The sequence below is a fragment of the Gallus gallus genome, chromosome 13 (assembly GCF_016699485.2).
Source record: "Gallus gallus isolate bGalGal1 chromosome 13, bGalGal1.mat.broiler.GRCg7b, whole genome shotgun sequence".
NCBI lineage: Eukaryota > Metazoa > Chordata > Aves > Galliformes > Phasianidae > Gallus > Gallus gallus.
In genome coordinates this window covers 7,138,699-7,160,487 of record NC_052544.1, presented here as the reverse complement: position 1 = coordinate 7,160,487, position 21,789 = coordinate 7,138,699, and the positions used below count along the sequence as shown (strand labels likewise).

Here is a 21,789-nt window from a genome sequence, read left to right as displayed (position 1 = left end):
TTCACTAATACACTCTTTTTGTTATAGTCTTATAAAATTATTTTTATAATAAATGAACTTATTAGTTATTATTATAAGGTTATGAATATGCTAAGGAAGTAAGAAGCATTCTCTACGTGATCTGTGCTGAGTAGTATCCCTCAATTCCTGTTACTTTAATTTTTAACACAATTATAATGACAATACGTAATCCTTCATTCTGAAGCATCTGAGACTAGACAGATTTCTGAAGCAAACGGCAATCAAGATTTTACCTAGAACTTCTAGAGTGCTATCAGAAGTTTACTACTATCCTCACATAAGAATATACTGATTTTCATTGTTTCTACAGCAGTACATTTCCAATCCCAGAAATCCCAAGAAGCTCATGCTTATTACTGTTTATTTTTCATGCTTGACACCACAGGATAAATGGAAAGCGTTACTGGAAGGATACCCATTCCCCCTGGCATAACATTCATTTAATGATGTTCACAATTATCTTTAAAGCAAAGATACTGGCTTATTATGATCTATCATTTAGCCTGTGGTGCCATGCATCTCACAAGAAATTGCCAAAATTGATACAGACTGCATTGAAAGCAAGCTGTGTAAATCAGATGTGTAGGGAGTTGCATAAAAATCACAGTGCATGTTAGGAATTAAGATGGGTACACTCAGTCTTCTGTATAGTAAATATCAGTATGCAGTCACACGGTAAAAGAGGAATGTAAGGTTTTCACACAGATGTGTCCATGGCAACTGACAGATTATTTTCACTTGTCTCCAAAGATGTTTCCAGCATGAAGGGTTACATTAAGCCTCACAGATAAAAAAATACTCTCAGAAAGAAGACAATGTTAAACTTACATTCCCATATTTTCCATGGGAGCTAGACATTATTTTTGTTTGTTCTGTGCAAATCTTCCATTTCCTGTTTTTATTTTAAGAAATTTAAAAAGAACTTTTTTTTTTCTTCAGTTCTTACCTTTTTTCATAAGCTTTCTGACACCTTAAGCAGATTTCTTTGCTGATCAGTCTCTCTCTGTATTCCCCATGGGCTCTCTGCATATTCATAGTGTTCTCCACTTCAGTAGCCACCCATCCAGAGGCCATTTCCTGCAAGAAATAGAAGTGTTTGTAAAGATTACTCTGAAGACCTACAGATTTTTAATTTGTAACAAAACAAAACAAAACCCACCAACTAACCAAGCAACCAAAAGAACCCCACAAGCCTCATCCATACTGAAGAACTTGAGCTGAATTCACAGGTGAATTCACTGACAAGTTCAGTAAATTTCTCAAAGCTTTCCCTTCTGAACTAATAATAACAAAATTAATAACCTATTTATCTTATATTTATATAAATTGAAACTGAATTAAATCAGGGTCAATCAATCCAGAATTCTTTCCTCTGATCTGCTCTTCTCTGTTCTCTTCTCTTTACCATTCAGTCTGAAAAATCATACAGACTGCTCTTGATTCAATAACAAGAAAAATGTCTGTCATCAAGCATAGCCAGAAATTCATGGACCTATCCAATACTAATAGTATTTTGTCTCCAAGCTATAAAGAGAAAAATGAAATGTTGTGTTCAGAGCTATCTTTTATTTTTAATAATATTAAATCTATCCTCCCTGTCTGGCCCTGGGATTTTACAATATCAGTATCCCAAAATACTGCCTATTGTCTATCCCAGAATCAGATTCTACAGCAAGATCCAGCTTTCAGACTCTGTCAACACCTCAGTGAAACAGTAGAGTTAAACATCCATGAATAGAACACAAAAAACAGCATACCAATTTCTCCCTTCCCCTTCCCTTCCCTTTCTTGTTCTTTTTGGTCAATCTAGCTCATTTATAGTTAAATAGATAAAACATATTATGACATCATGGACTGGTGTGTACCAGTTGTGATTTCTGAGTCATATACTAGAGGCAAAACATTCAACAATAATTGGTAGTTGACCGTCTCCAAAGAAGGAACAGGGAATCTCCCATTGACATCAATGATGTCATTCACTATGTTTAAGCAAACACTCATAAAAGCACAATTCTTTCATTTGAAATTCAGTTTGAGTAAATTACATTTCAGTAGGCAAAATGAAAAATCGATAATAAATATAACAATCTTTCTGCATATGTCAAGGTAGATACTTCTAAGAACAACTATATTTTTGTAACCAGATGTATCCGTGCTATTATACTCAATACCATACCTTAAGGAGAGAAGAAAGACAAAATGTGGATTTGCTTTGCACTTGTCGAGGGTCAGGTTACATATGACAGTTCAGAAATAAAAGCAAGTCCAAGAAGGAACGAAGCAATGGAAAGCAAAAAATTTATTCAGAAAAAAAAAAAAAAAGACCTCAAGGAAATATTCAAACACACCAGAGTCAGGGAAAGCGCTACAAAAGCAAAGACCTGTGGCAAGATGAACAGTTATCTATCTGTTCATATGGACGGGAGGATTACAGCTTACGGCAGATAACTTTTTGGTATCTGTTATTTAAGCACCACTTCACTCTCTGAAAGTCAATCTAAAACAGCCTGTTGCGTAGTTTGTCTCCTCTGCCTTATTTACAAATTAATTTGTCTATTGGTAATTCTTACTGTCTTTCATTGGATTGTCAGTACTGTACAATTCCTCTCCACATATCCAAGCAGGATCTAGTTAACTATTTTTACTAATTGTAAGAACACAAGTAAAGCTTAACTTTTTTCTTAATTGAACTCTGATCAGCAAATCATCTTTAGTTAGACACCCTGCAGAGACAGAAATCAGAGGTATGAAACCAAACCCCAAAATCTTTTTTGATTCCTCATTACAGTATTTATAAACCTATATCAGAACACTTTATTCTTAAAGAAACACGATTATGTTAACAACTTGTGTGAGAGTAAATACTTTGTGCATTTCCATGTTCTCTTCCCCCAGGAAAAATTTGCCTTTCAGGAAGTACCAGAAACAACCAGAATTATGTTGCTTAGATTACAAATTAGATTTGACCTTGAATTAACCCTTCACTGAAATCAGACCTTCAGCGCTGTTTTTCAGGTTGATGATAGTGATCCATCCATAGCATGAATCACTCCTTTCTAGTCCGTTCAGTTTCAAAGTACATTTAGAGCTAACTGCTTAAAAACTGAGCACGTACTGCTATCCTGCTGATGTTTGGCTCACCTGTGATTAGACACATATTCAAAAAACAAATGGATTTCCTATTTCTGTACTGACTTTACTCAGAATGGTACAAAAGGACATATCTTTCACTTCAGTACCATAGATGGCAAAACAGAGATCATAGAATCATGGAATGACTTATAGTCAAAGGGACATTAAAGCCCACTCAGATCCAATCACCCTATCATGGGCTTGGTGCCCTCTGCAGATCAGGACGCCCAGGGCCCCATCCAACCAGGCCTTGAATGCCTCCTGGGTTGAGGCATCCACACCTTCTCTGGACAGCCTGTGCCAGTGCCTCACCACCATCAGACTAAAGAATGTCTTCATAACATCTAATCTAAATTTCCCCTCTTTTAGTTTAAAATCATTCCCCCTTGTCATATCACTATCAAACCACATTAAAAAAAAGTCAAGTCAAAATGAATCATAGTGGGAATGTTTCAATGCGGACTAATATAACAGAAAGAAAGTAATCATAATTCACCTGGCTTAGGCTACTGAAGATGACTCCTAGTCTCGTCTAGAAGATCAGTGGCTCCTTCATCAGACTTGCCTGGACACGGACTGTTGTTTTATACATGTGCCTAGAATGAGGTGTCCTGGTCCACAGTTAGTTTCTGGGAAATAAAATAAAATAAAAGGTATGGTAACGAATTGATATATCAGTATCATCAGTATTCACTGTGAATAATCATGAGTTGCATTCCAAAGTCTCCTGAGTATTTACTAAATTATACTGTTGATTTAACTTTGTGTTTTGATTTCGGAGTCATAGAGTTATAGATCACATTTTCAAAGGATAACTAGCAACTATGGTAATTCATAAAGCTCTTACTTTTCATTTAGTTCTATTTATTTTTAGAAAGCTGTTACACCTAAATAGCCAACAGTATTCATAATTCAGTTTTAAAGTAAATGATGTATTACGAGTCATAAGACAAAACTGATAGCGCTAAAATCAATCACATCACTAAAGTAAGAATTTGGCCTTTAAATAATACTTCTGTGGTTTTGTGTGGGAGCAACAAAGAGGGAGACAGACAGAGGCAGATTCTCAAGCTTGATCCCGTTGTGTGAAGGCAGGGAGATCAGAAACACGTCTTGGGATTTTCCTGTGAATATTATGCTTTTCAAATGTTAGATTATCAAAATCTGACTGCCCCCAAATCATTCATCAGATTCCCTTGAGATAACAATTCGTGACATAGCGACAATCACAGGTAAAGTACAGAGCAGAACTTTCATTTTTCTCTTCTGACTCTCTAGAAATATGCAATTCAAAGGTAATTGAAGAACATGAAGACCATGCTTGCCCTAGTGGGTAAGATTTTCCTTTGAGAGATCTGCATTCAGCAATGGTAACTGTAACCTCAGTTTTTACTGTGACCTCCTTCGCTTTATTATTTCATCTGGCCTGTATTATGCATTTGCAGTTTCTCTCATTCTAACATTTTCATTTATCCATCCTATCAGTTGCCTACTTAAAAGGTTACTTCAGATAACCACTATACATTTCTATTCCCAGAATCTTTTCTGACTGCAGGCCTGTAGCTAGGGTTATTGTAATGTACCATCCTAAGGCAAGCTGGACTATGCAGAGGAACAGCAGTTCCTAGCTAGGTAGATCAGTCAAGAAGTGATACTCTGTTTAATTGGTTTTACTTGTACTTAAGTTGTACTAGTCAAACTAACTAGGTATTTATCTTCTAATTATTCAATATAGATGTATTAGAAATCGCAAAAATATCTGTCTTTTTCAGGCTATGTGGCAGATGCATTTCTATTGAAAAAAACTTCTGAAGGTTCAAGCATTTGTCAATTTTTCCATTGAAAACTATAGAAATATTAACATAAATATGGATGAGTTAATAAGATTTATTTTTAATTTCACCAATTAACAAAATGAAGAACATTGAGTGATTCATTTAAAATCAAACCAAAAAGAAGAGGTGTTATTTTTTTTCCTGAATTTTGATGCATTTGAAAAGTATGAAAAAGTTCAACATACACATTATTTCCATTATATCTTAAACACCACTTTTCATTGACATCAGATCCATTTGGAAAGGAGGTGATTTTGTTGTTTGAATGTTAATTGCATTTAAAAATATTTTTATATAGCATTTTCATAATGAAGAAATGATCAATGACCAAGAAGCTATTTACATATGCATTTTCAAATGTTTTTTTTAAATAAATGATATTATAAATTCTGATTCTGAACTCACTGACATTATGCACATTTGCCAAACTCTCCTCGGAACAATCAGTTCTGAGTTATGCGAAGGAAACCTGATGTAGTATTAGATATGGAGGTTGGCAGCCCTGCCTATGGCAGGAGGTTGGAACTTGATCCTTGAGATCCCTTCCAACCGAAGCCACTCTGTGATTCTGTGATTCTATGAAACAAAGTTTCAGAATAAATGAGACTGTAAATAAAAGCAAAAGTACCCAACAGAAATTGTACCCACTCAAAAGTTTGTTAAAATTCTCACTGTGTAGAAATGGAAAATTTCAGTGAAAATTTTAAGGCATAATTTTTTTAGTTACTTTTGTTTTTATTAGCAAAGATCTCACATGACAGTATACTGCTGTGAATTTTAAGGGAGGCAACATCTCTTACACAACACAGTGATCTTCCTGATAGATTTTGATTCGATGATCTACTGAGAAATGTGAAAAGCGGCAGCATCGTTAACTCTCTAAGTATTCTATTTTTAAATACTGCTGTTTTGCTATAGTGTTTAATTAAACTGAGGAGTTCTTCAACTTTTACTGACTTGAATATCCTCCAAGCTTTTAATTTTGTACAGCCAGGGGTGAGATACTACTCAAAGGCATCCCATCACCTCATGGGATTCTAAATGCAGCTGTTTTTGTTAGCCCCTCTTCAGATATAATGCCAATCTCAATGATGAATGCATGTATTTGTAAAGTCCCTAGATGACACCATTCTTTAAAAGTTGAAAAACACAGCAAAAGACAGGACTATAATAAAATATACAAGATTATTGAAGCAATCTACTACAAACAAATACAAGTTTTCTGTTTTTCAACAGGAAATTTCTTCAAAACAGCTATTTCATCACAACCAAAGAAAAATCAAGAATATCATGCTACTGACAGAAAGGCAAATATTGTGTAAGAAGCAAAGTAATTACTTCCTCTATGTGATACTTGTAAGATCTCTGCTGGCAGACTGTGTCCAACTTAAGAAACAGAGGGATCAAGTGGAGAAAATCGTAGGGATGAAATAATAAAAAGTAACCTGCAAGCACAAGATATGAGAAAGCTTTGAAGGCACTGGGTTTGATTAATCTAGGAAGGACAGTTTGCAGTATGAAACTTTATGTACACTGAAAATATCTGAAAAGAAGGAAGGGACGAGAAGCTAGTTGTGTTTGCTTGTTTGTTTTTGTTTGCTTTGTTTTGTCAACAAAGAATATGCTGACAAACAAAGGTCTCTAGCTGAACAGGGAAGAGATCTGGGATTGCAAAGCACTGAAGCGGATTGCCCAGATAGGCTATGAAATAATCACCTCCAATGAACCTGTTCGAGTTTTTAAAGTAAAACTGAGGACAGTTCTCATTGGTATTAAGTGAAACAAAAATAACACTAAAAGTGACAGTGTTATAGTAAGTTCTGGCAGTGGAAGATGATGCCAGTGTATGCGTAGGTGTTATTCCGCACAGAAAAATAGGACACTGGCTTCACAAGTTGCCATTGTGACTTCAGAGCTTTGCAGTTTCCACCTGGTAATTCTAGAGAACATTTATTAAAAAAAAAAAAGCAACTACATACATTTATAGCCAGAATGCAAAATGCAGAATATTTTTGTTGATATTTAACAGAATGGTCAAGTTGGAAGACAGTGAGTAAATGACTGTATTTATATGGTTTTCCACTGATCTTTTTGACTGACTTTATCCTGTGTGATATTCTTCAGGATCCTTTGTTTCATGCAGAGCAGAAGTACACCAATGCAATTACTACATTTTTTTCTATGGACATAGTGTTAGCATAGAGCTAGAAAACATAAAAAGATGACATTTATAAACAACAACAAAAAAATCATTTTTAATTATTTAATGTCATATATTGGATTACAATTATTTTATCAAGCAAAGAGAATTTTTTTCCACACTATCTTAATGACATCTTCATGAACTATACATTTTATTTCTGCCCTATGAAACAACTCTTTACAGGTTGCTGTTTTTCAATTACTCTCCTGTGAGCCGCTGCTATGGAGCATTAGTTAAAAAACGTGTTTGTGTGTTAGTGCATATATATAGCATATTTTCTTATATACATATATATGCTTCATACATATATGTACTTATGTTTAAGCTAAAGATATTAGGTTTGGATCCATTCTTTTTGAGAAAACTAATCTTTCTGGCATTTGAACGTGCCCTGGAGAAATAACGCGTATTACAGCAAGTGTTATTCTTACATACTCAGCTCACAAGACAAAGAATGTTCTTCAGTAAAACTTTCCAAGTTACTGAATCTTGTTGTTCCCAAAGAGAGGAGAAAGTATCAGAATAGCTGTGTTTCTCTCTCTAGGAAGTTACTTTGATTGTAAAGATTGTAAGCAAATAGATTATTAATAATGGTTAAGATTATGAGGAAGTACAATACTTGCTTACTGATGGCATTTTAAAAGGATTCTCAATCAAAGGAGAGCAGTGTATGTTTCTGACTACTACAGTACTGCAGTCGATACACGCTTCAAGATCAGTGAATCTCAAGCTGTTAAAACTGTTTATTTGGCAGAGATTAAAGGAGATACTATAAAAGAAACAAATAGGGATATACAGGAGTGTTGTGAACAGCGTAGCTTCATTTCCAGGCCCTCATGACTTGTACAGTTATACAAAGGTTTGTATTAATTCTTTTCTTGGAGCACAATTTGTATGCAGTATCTGCAGTGCTGAGTTCTACAAGAGAGAATTGTGATTTCACAGGAAGAAAAAAGTGAAAACTTCAAAACAAATGGGCAAGAAAGGACTAAAGATCAAAGTGAAATAGAGGAAGCGTGAACAGCTTCTGAAACAGAACACTGTTTTGAAGAACGAAAAGATAATAATGACTGGATAGGTTAAAAAAAGTAAAAATGTAGTGAGAAAAGATGGAGAGAACTGAGAAAACTATTCATTTGCAAAGGCTGCTCAAAACTGAGGTCACAACGCTTACTAGACATCTACCTAATATGACTCATATGAAGCTCCCTCAGCTGTCTTCCACCAGCTCCACCTTGTAGCTGTTTTGTTGCTGTTCTATCATTAATTCAATTCGTAGTGCATTTAAATTTTAGCCAGTTCCCTTTAAAGTAGTCATCAGCCTCTATTAGTTCTGACTCATGTAGCACAACCTTGTAAGACTAAGAGTTGGTTGTCTGAATTCTCCTTTGCTCCCATCTGGGAAAATATTATTGTACAAACTTAACACTGAAAGTAAGTCAGGGATGGTAGCTGATAGTGCTAGCATAGACCTGCTAATGAACAAGGATGAATAGCAAGCATGTTTTAATGGTAGATAGTAAAACTCACTAGAGAAAATTAAAAAAGTATAGCTATTATTACATGAGGCTATAAAAGTCAAACATTTTACTGGTTGATATCCGAAACCAGAGAACACAAAAAGTGAGAGGAATTAGGTTTCTTTTTAGCACATCGCATCTCCAACCCATAACAGGAAGCAGAAAAGGCTTAAATTCTGAGAATGAAAAATGAGCACTCAATTGAAAAACTTACCCCAAATTGAGTTGAAACTACTCAGAAGTAATTGAAGCATATTGCTCTACTTTAAAATGCCTCAATGAAATACTGTCTAAAGAAGGAAAAGAAGAAAAAGCCCAAGAATGGGAAAAGGGTAACAATCAGTATCAAACCACTTCTCTGCAAAATAACATAAAAACAGTAGCATTGGGGTTCTCTACTCTTGTTATGGTAACACACAAAGTTTGTAAAGTCTGAAGTTTCATAATGTTTAGTAACAGTGCTCAGCAAAGCTGCAGTTAACCTTCTGGTGTATCTTGCCCACCAACCTATCTTCCAGCTCTTCAGCAGGAGTACTTCTCACACCTCACTCTTTCCCTCCACCAATGTCATTTCTGCATTTCTCTCCCTCTAACACTCTCAATAAGAGATAGTTCTTCTCTTTTAGGTATCAATTAATGTTTTCAGTATTGACCAGGAATTTTTATCTGGCTTTTACTTGAATGCCTAGTGAATTTTTTATCCATTATGAACGAAATGGTAATTCAGAACTTAGCTGAATGAAATATTAATAGACGTGATGTCTGAAGTATTTTATTCAAAGGAAAAAGTTTCGGTGCATAAATTATGCCCACGTTGTCATAATTATTACAAAGCTTGTAAAAATAGTGACTAATGAAGGATTATAAAGCATACGAATCAATTAATAAAAATCTCATTTTTATTGTGTTTCATTACAGAATCATAGACATTTGTCTATTTTTGGTCTCTTCAGTTCTTTTGAAGTAATGAGTTTTGTATTTTCCTGAGAGGCAAGCACAAATTTCTCTTGACTGTTATACAATTAATCACATAAATAATTAGATATTACAGGTCACTTACCTGTGAAAGGGTCATAGGCAGTTGTCCAAGAAATCAGAATCCCGTCAAGGTGTAAATAAAAACAGAAAAGTAAGAAACATAACTAGGAATCACTGGAGGTCTCAACTGTTTTTCTACAAAAGTAAGTGAATTGAAAGGCTTTGCCCCATACACGATTATTTTTCCATCACATTATTCAGGAATGATTGATTCTACTTTCATGCCAAAGATGTAAATGTTTGGTCTAAAGTAATACGAAAGTATTGATAGACATCCTCAGATTATGCTCATGCATTGTCCTCCCAGACATTGCATAGCCTTTTTTTTTTTTTTTTCCCCAACAAGAACACTTTATTTTCCAGTTATACATCTAGTAGTCTTAATTTAAGGCAGTAGGAAATAAAAGCATAGGAATATGAGTAAAAACATAGGCATTAAGGTATAGGAAGAAAAATAGGCCAACTCAGATCCAATTCACAATGGTTTAGGAGAAAAGAAAGCTAAGTTTATACTGTTTTCTTTTTCATTAACTTACACCATTGAGAAAACTTGTTTGTCAGTACCCCAAATAGGACAAATAATGAGATGTAATGAAGCATATATTATTTCTAGAACTGTAAGTCAGAACAAGAACAATAAATAGAAAAGTTATCGATAGGCTGTCACATACACTTCAGTTCCCAGACGTGTTAACTCCCTAGAATAGGCCTCTTGACTGCACACAGGCCAAGTCAATCTTTTTAAGAAAAAACAGAAAGAACATGGCTTTGGCAGTGTTCTTCCTAATAACAAAGAAAAGTTATTTAACAAAGAAAAGTTATTGCTCACAAGCAATTTTAGCCATCTGATGATTGGCAGGCAATAAACAACATCTTGTTCTAACATGTAGTATCCTTAAGCATATTCTGGTAAATTGGAAAAAAAAACCTACATTCATTCTAAGGTCACTGAAGTGATGGGATTTGTCATTTTTGACCTGCCATCAGTATACGTCAAGTTACTATAGAATAGGTTGATACTTAGCTCTGGGCTTCTAATCTGTTACTATTCTTAACTGAAAAAGAAACCAATAACTATTTTCCCTGTTACTTGGAAAAAGTGAGTACAATATGAAAAGAAAAAAAAAACATCACCTTAAAAATGATTTTTGGGAACAGAAAATTCGATTCAAAGTGACAATTCTAACAATGTTTTCCAATTTATTTTGAGTTTTCTTAAGACTGTAACAAATTTAAAAAGAAGAAGAATTATTTGAGCAGATGAGAGACAAGCTGTTAAACAAAAAGGCATGAAGCAGAGATTGCAGCCCACAGGCAAAGCAAAAATATGAAAAGCTATTTTATGTACATTTAGTATATAATAACTCCAATTTTTTTTTTTTGTGACTGTGTCATGAAAAAAACATTGTTAAAGTTGTTGCTATCCAGTTTATAGCTAAAGTACTAACATCTGTAAGTTTCAGATAAAAAAATGCAGATGACATGCCAACATTTTTAAAGTTTGCCCCTACTCTGTCAAATGACAATACAATTTCAGTTATCTATTCTACAAGATTTATATAATGTACATGAATAAAACAGAACAAGACAGGATTCAAAAAAGAACAGAGTCAGAGGGTTAAGGATATTCTGAAAACAAGTGTCCCATCCTGATCTAGGACTTTTTCATGATAAGGAAAAGAATGGAATATTACCTTTTTTATACTGCAAATCACATACATTTAATACATTTCCTTGGAATGTAAATCTGCTCAGTAGCCATCAAGTCAAAACAATTTGTTTTCTTTAAGGAGAAACTATTTTATCTGGGTAGGATAAATTTTTTGTTATGAGACTCTGTAAGTACACTCAATTTAACATCCTTCTACAAGTCAAGGTGAATGCCGAATGGTAAAAAAAGATAAAGTGGATGTTGTTTTCAATCTGTAGGTGTATTTTCATAGAAAGACACGGTGTTTTCAATTGCATTTACCCAGTAGAAGGAAGAGCTAAGCCCTCCAGGAATAGGAAATTCTTGACTCCATTAGTCAGTGTGAGCTTTTCAGCTTCTATATATTTATTACTTTCATATATGATTGAAATGATTTATTACTCAATCTCCATATTTTATTATTTTGCCTTGAACATCTTTCATTCAAGTGACTGACTATAATTCCCTGCAGTCATTCCAATAATAAAAGAAGTCTGTTAATGTGATTTCCTCCATAGATCATTTAATATTCATCACACCTGTATAATGTAAATGATTTAAGTTAGACAAGTAAGAAAGAATCCTACAGCTCTGCTCAGAACTGAAATTTTGAAGTATTTTTTAACAGTGGCTTATTGTATCTTCATTATGCCTACTGACCCACTTCAGATGATCCAGTAGGAAACAAACTTTGGGTCAAATTCAAGAGCAAGAATTCAGTACAGTATACATAAATCACAATATTGGCTGTTCATAGTGTTATCTTTGTGTAGGACTGATTTTATAACAGTAACAATATATGGCTGGGGAAAAAAACCTATTCAATCATGTTGAAACAGCGGAATGAACTCCTACTTCCATAGAATTGAATGAGGAAAGGATTTTGTCTTTGCCTTTACATTTTCAAGATTAACCTCTTAACATGTGTTTGAACTATTAGGCCTGATGCAATCCTGGATCTGTTTTATGTACACAAAAGCCTTCCAAATAACTTGAAAAGATATGGCTATGTTATGAATCCATCTTATAAGAAATAAAATATATACACTGATAAGTGAGTATTGGACTTAATGTTCCTAATCGGATTTAGTGATAAATACAATTATAAAATATATAGAAAAGAAGGAGAAAACAATTAAAATAATGTGCAGGAAAAGTTGTTGCAAATATAAAGTTGGAAGGTTGAATCTTTCAGTTCAGAAATATTGAAATAACAAAATACGGTGGTAGACATCAATGTAATTATTACTGTATAGTGCTTTTTTTTTATTATTATTTTTTTTTAAGTGGTGACCACTATCTTGGTGGCTTTCTAGTATGAGGACAAATCCTAGTGGTGGTTTTATACACATATCCATAGAAATGAAGATAAAACAAAGCACACAGTCCAAGAATTCTTGGGCATAACTCTTGTTTTTTACACACAGATGTCACACACATTTTTGAAAATGAGCAGTATCAAAGCAGTATCAATTTTTGTATTTCCTCTTCATAGATGCTATCTCAAGATAGTAATGAAATGTGTCTTTCATTCTTTATATAACATTTTTCTGGCTTCTGTCTTTTTTTTTTCCCCCCCCATGTGTTAACCATTTTGATAAGCTATATTTCAGAATATACCTGTGTTTATATGCTTTATAAGAACATATAGAATACTTCAGTTAAAAAAAGTCTATATATTAGTTTCTTACAAGACATCTCAAAACTTGGGTAACAATGCAGTAAAAAAAATTGACATTACCTCTTTAAATTCTTATGTTTCGAATATGATGTATGCCTATTCTTTGACCAAATGTGTCAGGGACAATAACGATTACTGTTTTGTCTTTTACACAGCCTTAATAGAGACATAATTCTGAAAGTTAGAGAAGCTGTATATATAAATTCAGGTCATACATTTGCCAAACCTGTTTCTAATCAGTAACATTTTGAAAACACTGTTTCCATCATGACTATTTAAAATGATACTTCATTGTCTTGGTAATTTTCCTCCTGCCATAAAATGGGTTAATAAGGACAGTTGGAAAGACAGAAGCATAGATTGAAACAGTAAATGTCAACATGATTTAGGCATTGTAAACCATCATAAGCGGTCTTTAAAATCCTGATACAGAAAAATGGAACAAAACACACTAAGTATGCATGAGAGCTAAGAAATGAACTTAAGCTTTATGTGATTCTGTGAATCCCTGTGCAATTCTTAACTACAAAATCAATGTTAGTTAACAACATGGTGCTTGCTTTGAAAAGGATCTTAACCTTTTATATGCCTATTATTTGTTCTCAAAGATGGATGTGGGCAAAGATTCAGATAATATGACTGCTTTGAGTCAGAAACAGTTATATGCTATCTTGACTACCATTGCATTTATACTAAATCAGCATGCTGCAGAACCCATGGCTGTATTCAAATGCCTTTGAATTTTTTGAGAATGCTGAAGTTTAAAAGCTGACATGAAATGGACAATTTCATCAGATAGCTGGGAAGAATAGGGAAAATCCTAGCAGTTCTGGCTTTTAAGCTCCATCTGAAGTGGAAAATTTTCATTTCACATTAGCCAGAAAGTCACGTAGCACTGCATGTTCTTATCTTTCACAGAGTGTTTGAAATAATTGAATGTTTGAATATTTTGAATCATTTAGGAGAATAAAAAGAAGGCAAATCACCTCACTTTTTGTTCAATATCTTGTTCAGTATTTTTATTAGACCCAAGAACAGAATTCTGCATAAAAAGTGATCTAACTATTTTACCACTACAAAAAAATATTCCCCTCACTAAAGTGGCTACTTGCACTGGACATGCTGTGTGCCAGGGTTCTCATTTAGCAATGAATTAAGCCAGTTTTCATGTACACATCTCTCAAAGCTCTTATTATATCTCACTGTTTGTCTGCCTCAGAGAAACTACATGGAAAAAAATGAAAGTATTAAGAAGGTATAAATCATTATTTGATATGGAAACTGACTGGCAACAACAGCTACTTTTAATCTTTAAGGGTCTGTCAAGAGTTTAAGTCAATGGAAACACCTTACAAGGAGCTTTTTCTTGACCCATAGGCATCTTCCGTAAGCAGTTGTAATTGTACAGTTTTCTCCACATCTGAAATCTCTTAGAAATTAGGAAATAGCACCTGGCTTTGTGATTTTTTTTTAAATCAAGAACCATGGACAACCAGACTTATTATAAAGAATAAAGCCAAGGCTTTACATTCAAATTTGTGAAAACCAGCTGTAAATTTAAGGATGATAAATGAATATGCAGTTTTGTAAACATCTACTAAATATATTTGAATTATCTGGAAAACTAGAAAAAGCCATAATTCTATGCAGATACTTCAGGAGTTTTTATTGGACAATAAGAAGAATGCATAATATTGGTATTGTTTAAATTATATATAAAAATAGCATCCTAGTAAAAGGTATAATCTTGACAGAAAATAATCTAAGTTTTGCCATAGATAAAGAAAAGAAAGGGGAAAAAAGTCCTGCTTCAGAGTTCTCACGCATGAAGACTACTTTGTAGTAAAGGTGGTTCACTGGAACAAATTTGCATTTCTAAACCAACTTTTGTTGCATTTCCAATTAGGGTCCCAGTTGGCCCCATTGCTCCATTGCCAACAGGTTTTTTTTCTTTCTAAGAGAAGATAGCTTACTTCAGCTTTTAGAAGAATGTGTTTGAATTACAATATATTTATTTTTTTCTAAATAGATTTCAAAGTAACTTTTTCAATGCTTTAAAATACATATTTTTCTATTTTTTTAGCTGACAGTCAAAGATGTGAGGGGAACAATTGATTTTATCTAATCTTGAGAAAGTGATACTTTTGTCAAAGAAAAAAAATAATGGCTTTTAAATATCCTTCAAAAAATTTATGGATTATAAACTTTATGGTCTGATTGAGACTGTGTAAGGCTCTGTCCTTTATCAGAGCTTGTCACCTTTAGTTCCCTTAGCAAAACACTAGGCAACTTAATGTACTTCAAGGGAATGAATCTAGGGAGTTTGGGTAAAGAAAACATATAGCCTGGCCTGAGACTGTATGGCTCCCAAGATCACTCTTTACTGCACTGCTCACTACAGAATTCATTCACTGACCCTGCAGACTCAAAAGACAGTTAATACAACGCCATTTAAAGGTTGATGTTTGAGACCAGAACCTCCCGCTTAGCACCTGAGGTTATAGAAATGGATGCCTGCATTTACTTACCGAAGGACATAAAAGTTCATCTGTAAGATGTTCATCTGTAAGAAATCACTCATACCACTGGGGCATAAGTATGTTTAACTGTTTACCAAAAAGTATGGGGAAAAAAAAACAAAACAACACAAAACAACAACAACAAAACCCTAAACAAACTTAGATCAGAAAAGGGAAGTGATTTTTATAATAATTATTATAAAAATAATTAAACATCCCTTTAATTATTAGCTGTATACTCTTTAAAGTAACACTTGAATTTAGAGTATGTTGGACAACAAATATAACATGTCACTGCTAGTAATTCTAAAGCCAGTGGCTGAATTAACAGAAAGTAAAATGACAGTGGACTAGAATAATGGTAACAAACAGGCGGAGGGTCATATGGAAAAAGGGTTAATGTAAACCCACATGCTGTATGTGATATTGAGACTGGCAAGCTAATAGTAAATTCTGTGAGAGATTCTGGGTAACATGACAAAAAATTAAAATGCCGGTTTTGGTAGGTCTGTTAGGAAACGGGAGTACTTATATGTAACCTAAGGAATAAACACACTGCTTGAAATAGCTGTTCTTTCTAACACGATTTTTTCCAGTTCAGTGTTAAGTAGCCTTTATTCCTAATAACAGAATTGTCTTTCTCTAGTATGACCCCAGCTTAGCTCAGTTAACTTAAATCCCCTGCTTTTATCTTTAAAGTTATGGTCTAAGCACCCAATACAGAAAATTTTAAGAGCAAATCCAAAATTTATTAGGAACCTTAAGAAACATTACTCTAGTATTGTAATTGATCTTCAAGTGATTCTATTCATGTTCAAATATACTCTTAATATCCTCATAATCAACAATGATGAGAAGAGAAACATACCTTCTAATATTCAAAAGGACAATGAAGCTACGATGGCTGAATGTCCAGGCTTTTAAAACAGGTCAAGACTGGGTGTAAGGAGGGGTGTTGGCCACTTATGTGTATCTTATTGAAATAATAGTATGCCTGAACCGTTACTGAACCCCATTATATAAAGGGTTGCATGAGTAATATTCCATTTGCTGTATCAAACTGACACAGCAAAATGCTGAACATGATATTTCTGATGAACTGATTAACAGTACCTGGTGAAATTTCTTAATCTCCCTGAGCAACTGAAGTTATCATTTCTGTAGTAAGACCTGTAAAACAAATTGGAAGTAACTCTTATTTTGTAACTATTGGTAAATTACATGACACTTCTGCCAAAAAAAGCTTCACAAGCTGCCATACCAGCTGGAAATACTTCTGTTTAGTATAAGAAATGCAACTCTGACGAGCTTTTGTAGACATGACTAATTCAGTTTAGCATCAATGTAAATTAATGTATTGGTACAGCCAATAGTAAAGCTATCAAATGAATGAAACAGTGCTGGAATTGTCAACATTTCTCCCCTAGCATGTATTTAAGAAGATAATTACAGCTACATGGGTCTCCAGTCAGTGGCAGAGACAGTCATACATTACATTCAAATGTGCCTGAGATTTTTTTGGTAACCGACTTGAGCAAAACAATCTGTGTTACCCGCTGAACAGTACTGTGTGCATGCAAATGAAGTTTAGTTTAGTTAACATGACAAAAGGGATAACACTGCAATTAGACAAAGAATGCACCCTATCAGGCAAAAGCCTGTCCAAACAGATGGGCCTTCCAATACACTTGAAGGTCAACAGAATCTGAATTTGCCTATGCCATTTGTCAGCAATCACAGTACTTTACGGTCTTTTTCTGTTTCATCTACAGGATCTAACCAGTGCATTTGTCAATTAAAAGGTAGAGCCCATAAAGAAGTTGCCAAAGAAAACTGAAAAAGAAATCTGCTGCTCTTTTGTTAAAGAAATTTTGGTGGCCCTAACTGGGAGAAGGCTAATAGGGAGATTTAGTTTTGCTGAGGGCTATTTAGATTTTGGCTGTAATCACAAACACACACACACACACACAAAAAAAAAAGACTAATTTAGAAACTACAGAGAGAAAACTTCCTCAAATATTCTTCCATAGGGCTGACTTAGAGCAAATGGGACCTGGATGATCCATATGTACAGTCAAAGTAGGATTTTCATATTTAAGGCTGTTTACATTGGGAGAGATGGAAGATGGGATGTAAAATTCTGAATCTTAGCCTTTAGTTAGACGGCATGGGATCTTTTAATGAGATAGATAGGGATGATATACTTTAAGAGATTTCACATGAAGAAGTTTTATAAGCAAAAATTGTCAAGTGTATACCAGGCACTGAATATTTAAGCCCAAATAACACCTTCATATAGTTTCAGTAATCAAAGCAAAATGCTGTATTTTAACCGCACTGCTGCAAATCTTACATAGCACTATTAAAATCGGTGACATTAAATCTACGACAGAAATTGTAAATAAGAACAGAACTTAAGTTTTTTGCAGTCAATATCTCCAAGACTCAGAAAAGATAGAATAGCAGAGTTTGATCTGAATTATAGTGGCTTATATATCCTCATTTCCCCCTTTAATTTATATTTTAATGCTCTGTATCATCACTCAGTTTCCTTCTTCTGCTTTACTTCTTTACTATTCTCCCCAGGTTTTAGAAAACTGCATTTGAATAAAAAGCAACTAAAGAATGTGATAGGTAACACAAGACAGTTGTTTTCATTGAGGCTTTCTTATGTTTCTTATCCTGTTCCTCTCAATTATTGTCTTTACATTCAACATATCATTCTCTCCTCTCCTTTTTCCACATTGATTTCTTTAATCAATTCTTTTGTTCCAAAATAAAAAGTTAAAACAGTAAAAAAAGCCCCTCAAACCATTAAAAGCAGCCCATCTTCTTTCGATAAATCAACATCACCTAAGACATAATAAAAATTAGAAGAAAACACTAATCAACCACAAACAATCTCTCAAGGAAATCTCTTGGCCTGTTAATCTAACCAATCCTTACAGAGTGGTCTGTAGAACATAAAACAAATCACTTTCTCTTTCATAGCTATCCGAGAAGATGCTCCCCTCTACTCCGTTGTTTTCTGTTTTTTTTTTTATTTCCCCCCAACATCCTGCTTCTCTTTTTGCCACAGGAAGTTTTTGGAAATACCAAACTTAACTTGGACACATGTAAGGATACACTCCCACAGCCACCACCTGTGGCTATCTATCATGCCTGATGGAAAATAATTAGGTAATATTTAAACACTTGTGACAATAAGGCTCTTCTAGTTTTCCCAAACTTCACAATACAGTTCACTGTACAAAAATACAGTTCACTGTACAAAACATTTTCATTATTAGATCCTATTTCCTCATTTCTCAAAGTTACTTTTTTTGAACAAGTGGATGACTATCACCACCTTGCTTTGTAGCGCCTTGTTCTGAGATTCAATTCACTGCAGTAACCTGCAGCAGTGTCCCTACACTCTATTTCTTTGTAAAGAAAAACTAGAGGGATTTATGTTTTAAAATAATTATGCATCTCTGCATGACCACTCCAAGTCAGAATAAAGATTGATATTCTTTATAAGAACAAATGAACAACTGAACCATACCTTGCAACACAAGTTTTCAGTCAAATAAAAAGCCAAATTTTCATTAAAAAAAAAAAAAAAAAAAAAAGGATTTGATTGTACAGAAAACACTTTTACAGCAGCATACAGAGACAGAGGAAAGTCTCAGCCCACAAATAGTATTAGCATTTTTAAAGGAATTAGTAAATACTGGAAAAAGATACATCATCTCAACAAAGTACATGTGGACTTCCAAACACTTTAAACAAAGCAAGGACAAAAAAGCCAGTGTGTTCTTTTGCAAGAAAATAATTTTATCTTAAGAGAAAAAGGAAGATCTTTTTCTCAAAGTGTTAAGCAAGAAAACAAAGGCAGATACAAATGAGAGTTTTGCACCACAGAGTAGTTTAGCACTGAAGTCTCAAAGGCTTATATCCTGGACCTGTGCTGCAAATGTACATACATATATATATATACACACATAAATATGATCTGAAAAGAAATGGCTTAATGCTAAACTGTCTGTGCTAAATGGTTCACAACAATCAAAAGTAAAACTTAGTACAAAGATCTGCAGAAAAATCTCACAGCGTTGTGACTTGGCAATAAAATTGCAGGTCACATTCAATATGAATACAAACTAATGCACATGAGGGGAAAAATTCCAAGTATATGCACATAGGTACAGGTTCTAAAATACTACAGTCAAAAATAAAACCTGGAGTCTATGGGAACATAAGCTCTTTCCTCCATAGCAGTAAAGGTAACATTCAGAACTTTAGAGAAATGCATAAAAGAACTCAGAGCAAAATAGAAAGCATTTTTAGGTGGTTTCTCAAATGAACCTCAATTTTAAAATCAACGAAAATAAAAATTAACATAGAACTATACTGTAAAGACCAGAGTGGCAAGGAGGTATAGAAAAGCTTGCATAAGACGACACAGTAGGAGACTGTACAGTGGAACAGCTAGAAATACTCCGGTTGGGAAAACAAACAAACAAACAAAAACCAAACTGGTTACAACCAATAGTAATAAATTGAATAATTTCCATCATCAGAATCACCAAATGGTCAAACAAGAGCTTCTATAAAAACAAGTGATAAGACGGCACAGGGACCGGGCTTAAATAATTGGGAGGAGAGAGCAATTACATATCTGGTTAACCTTCTCACCAAGTGTCTCGTCCCACTCAGTGGGCTTCGAGGGAAGTGAATCTTTTTCTGTCTCCTGTGTCACACCTCCCCTACTCAGCAATGGGTCGCTACCGCGACGGAGTCATACAAAACTCAGAGGAACAGTACACATTAATTTATTGAGAGCTTTCTTAACAACTAACAACAACTACTTGAAGGTAAAATTGGCTAATTGGCTAATTACGATTAATAAGCATTACAGGTAAGATAATGTTAGGCAACAGCTACTAGAAAGAGTAAAAGAATAAAAGAAGATAAATAGAAAAGATAGAAAACGGGGAAAGAGAGACAGACAGATAGCAAAACAAAGCGGCTCACCACTCCTTGATTCAGCGATGTTTTAGAGTCAGGTGCGCATCTTCAGTAGTGGTTGGTCGTTGGAGGTGGTGTTGTTCAGTTGATGCCCACAAACAATGACAGTATAAAAGTCCAAAGTGGTGGAATCAGCTCCTTTTGGAGTAACAGCTCGTGGCTTTAGGATCTCAGCAGTGAATCCTTTCTTCCCATCTTCCAGGCCTTGCAAATGTGTGTCAGCCACTGAGACAAAGCAGGGAGACGCCAACGTGTATCGCGCCTTCACAGGATACAACGGTGTCGTCTCCCAGTCTGGAGTTATTTGCTCCCAGGCCAAGTCTTCAGCCAGTTAACACTTCTAAGCACCCCCTTTCAGAAGCAAACAACTCCAAAGAAACGCTTTCAAATGTAAAAACCTTTCTCCGCAAAGTGATGTTGGTAGTCTCATATTGATTTGAGTCAGTCCTTAACGGTCTCAGACACCAAGTAAAAGTCTGAGTTAGAACACACATACAAATGTGGGATATGTCTTACATACCTAGAGAGAGATCTACCGGAATATTTCTAACTAAAAATTGCACTACAATGATTAAATTTAATCACAATGTAGTGCCGCACTTTCACCTCTCATGGAGGAAAGGAGGGAAGGAAGGGAGAAAGGAAGGATGGAGTAGGACCATTACAGAGAACTGAGTAATAGAATCAGTATTCTCTTGTCATTTTAGATGACCAATTTTCTGCCTTCTGCAAGTTAGTGAGATGCACCACTTTTATTCTCCCTTGACATCAGCTGGGAGTTTATTTCACTCCCTGATAAAAGGATAATTCATAATAGAACATGCTATGATCCTGCACATCACCTGGGCCTCCCCACTTTCTATTTCATTTTTAACACAGCTTGTCATTCTGCCCCTTCCTCTCATGGCCCTGCCTGCCACTCCCTCTCAAAGAAATGCCCAGACCCTGAAATCTCTCTCAAAAAAGCACAGAACATATTTCCTTGCAGCAATTCACTCCAGATTTTTAGCCTCATTAGTAAGGCAAATGCCCAGATACCGATGCTGTCTGCAGCACGTGCATTTTTACACATACAAAGTTTCATTCATATTTATATTTATATTTTTATATAGCACTTCATATATATTCATAGAATCATTG

At 34.6% G+C, this 21,789-nt stretch overlaps 1 long non-coding RNA gene across 2 annotated transcripts; it reads right to left on the bottom strand.

Annotated features, from left to right (window-relative positions):
• Positions 1 to 967: 967 nt before the first annotated feature.
• LOC101751673 lies at positions 968 to 20,741 on the bottom strand. 2 transcript variants are annotated; one of them, XR_005839588.1, is made up of 4 exons: positions 20,656 to 20,732; positions 8,926 to 9,001; positions 3,650 to 3,782; positions 968 to 1,098 (listed from the first exon to the last, which is right to left on the bottom strand). It is a non-coding gene; the product is annotated as an uncharacterized LOC101751673 (long non-coding RNA). The 2 variants fall into 2 exon arrangements; XR_001468822.3 differs by lacking the exon at positions 8,926 to 9,001 and having other exon boundaries at positions 20,656 to 20,741.
• Between the last annotated feature and the right edge of the window lie 1,048 nt (positions 20,742 to 21,789).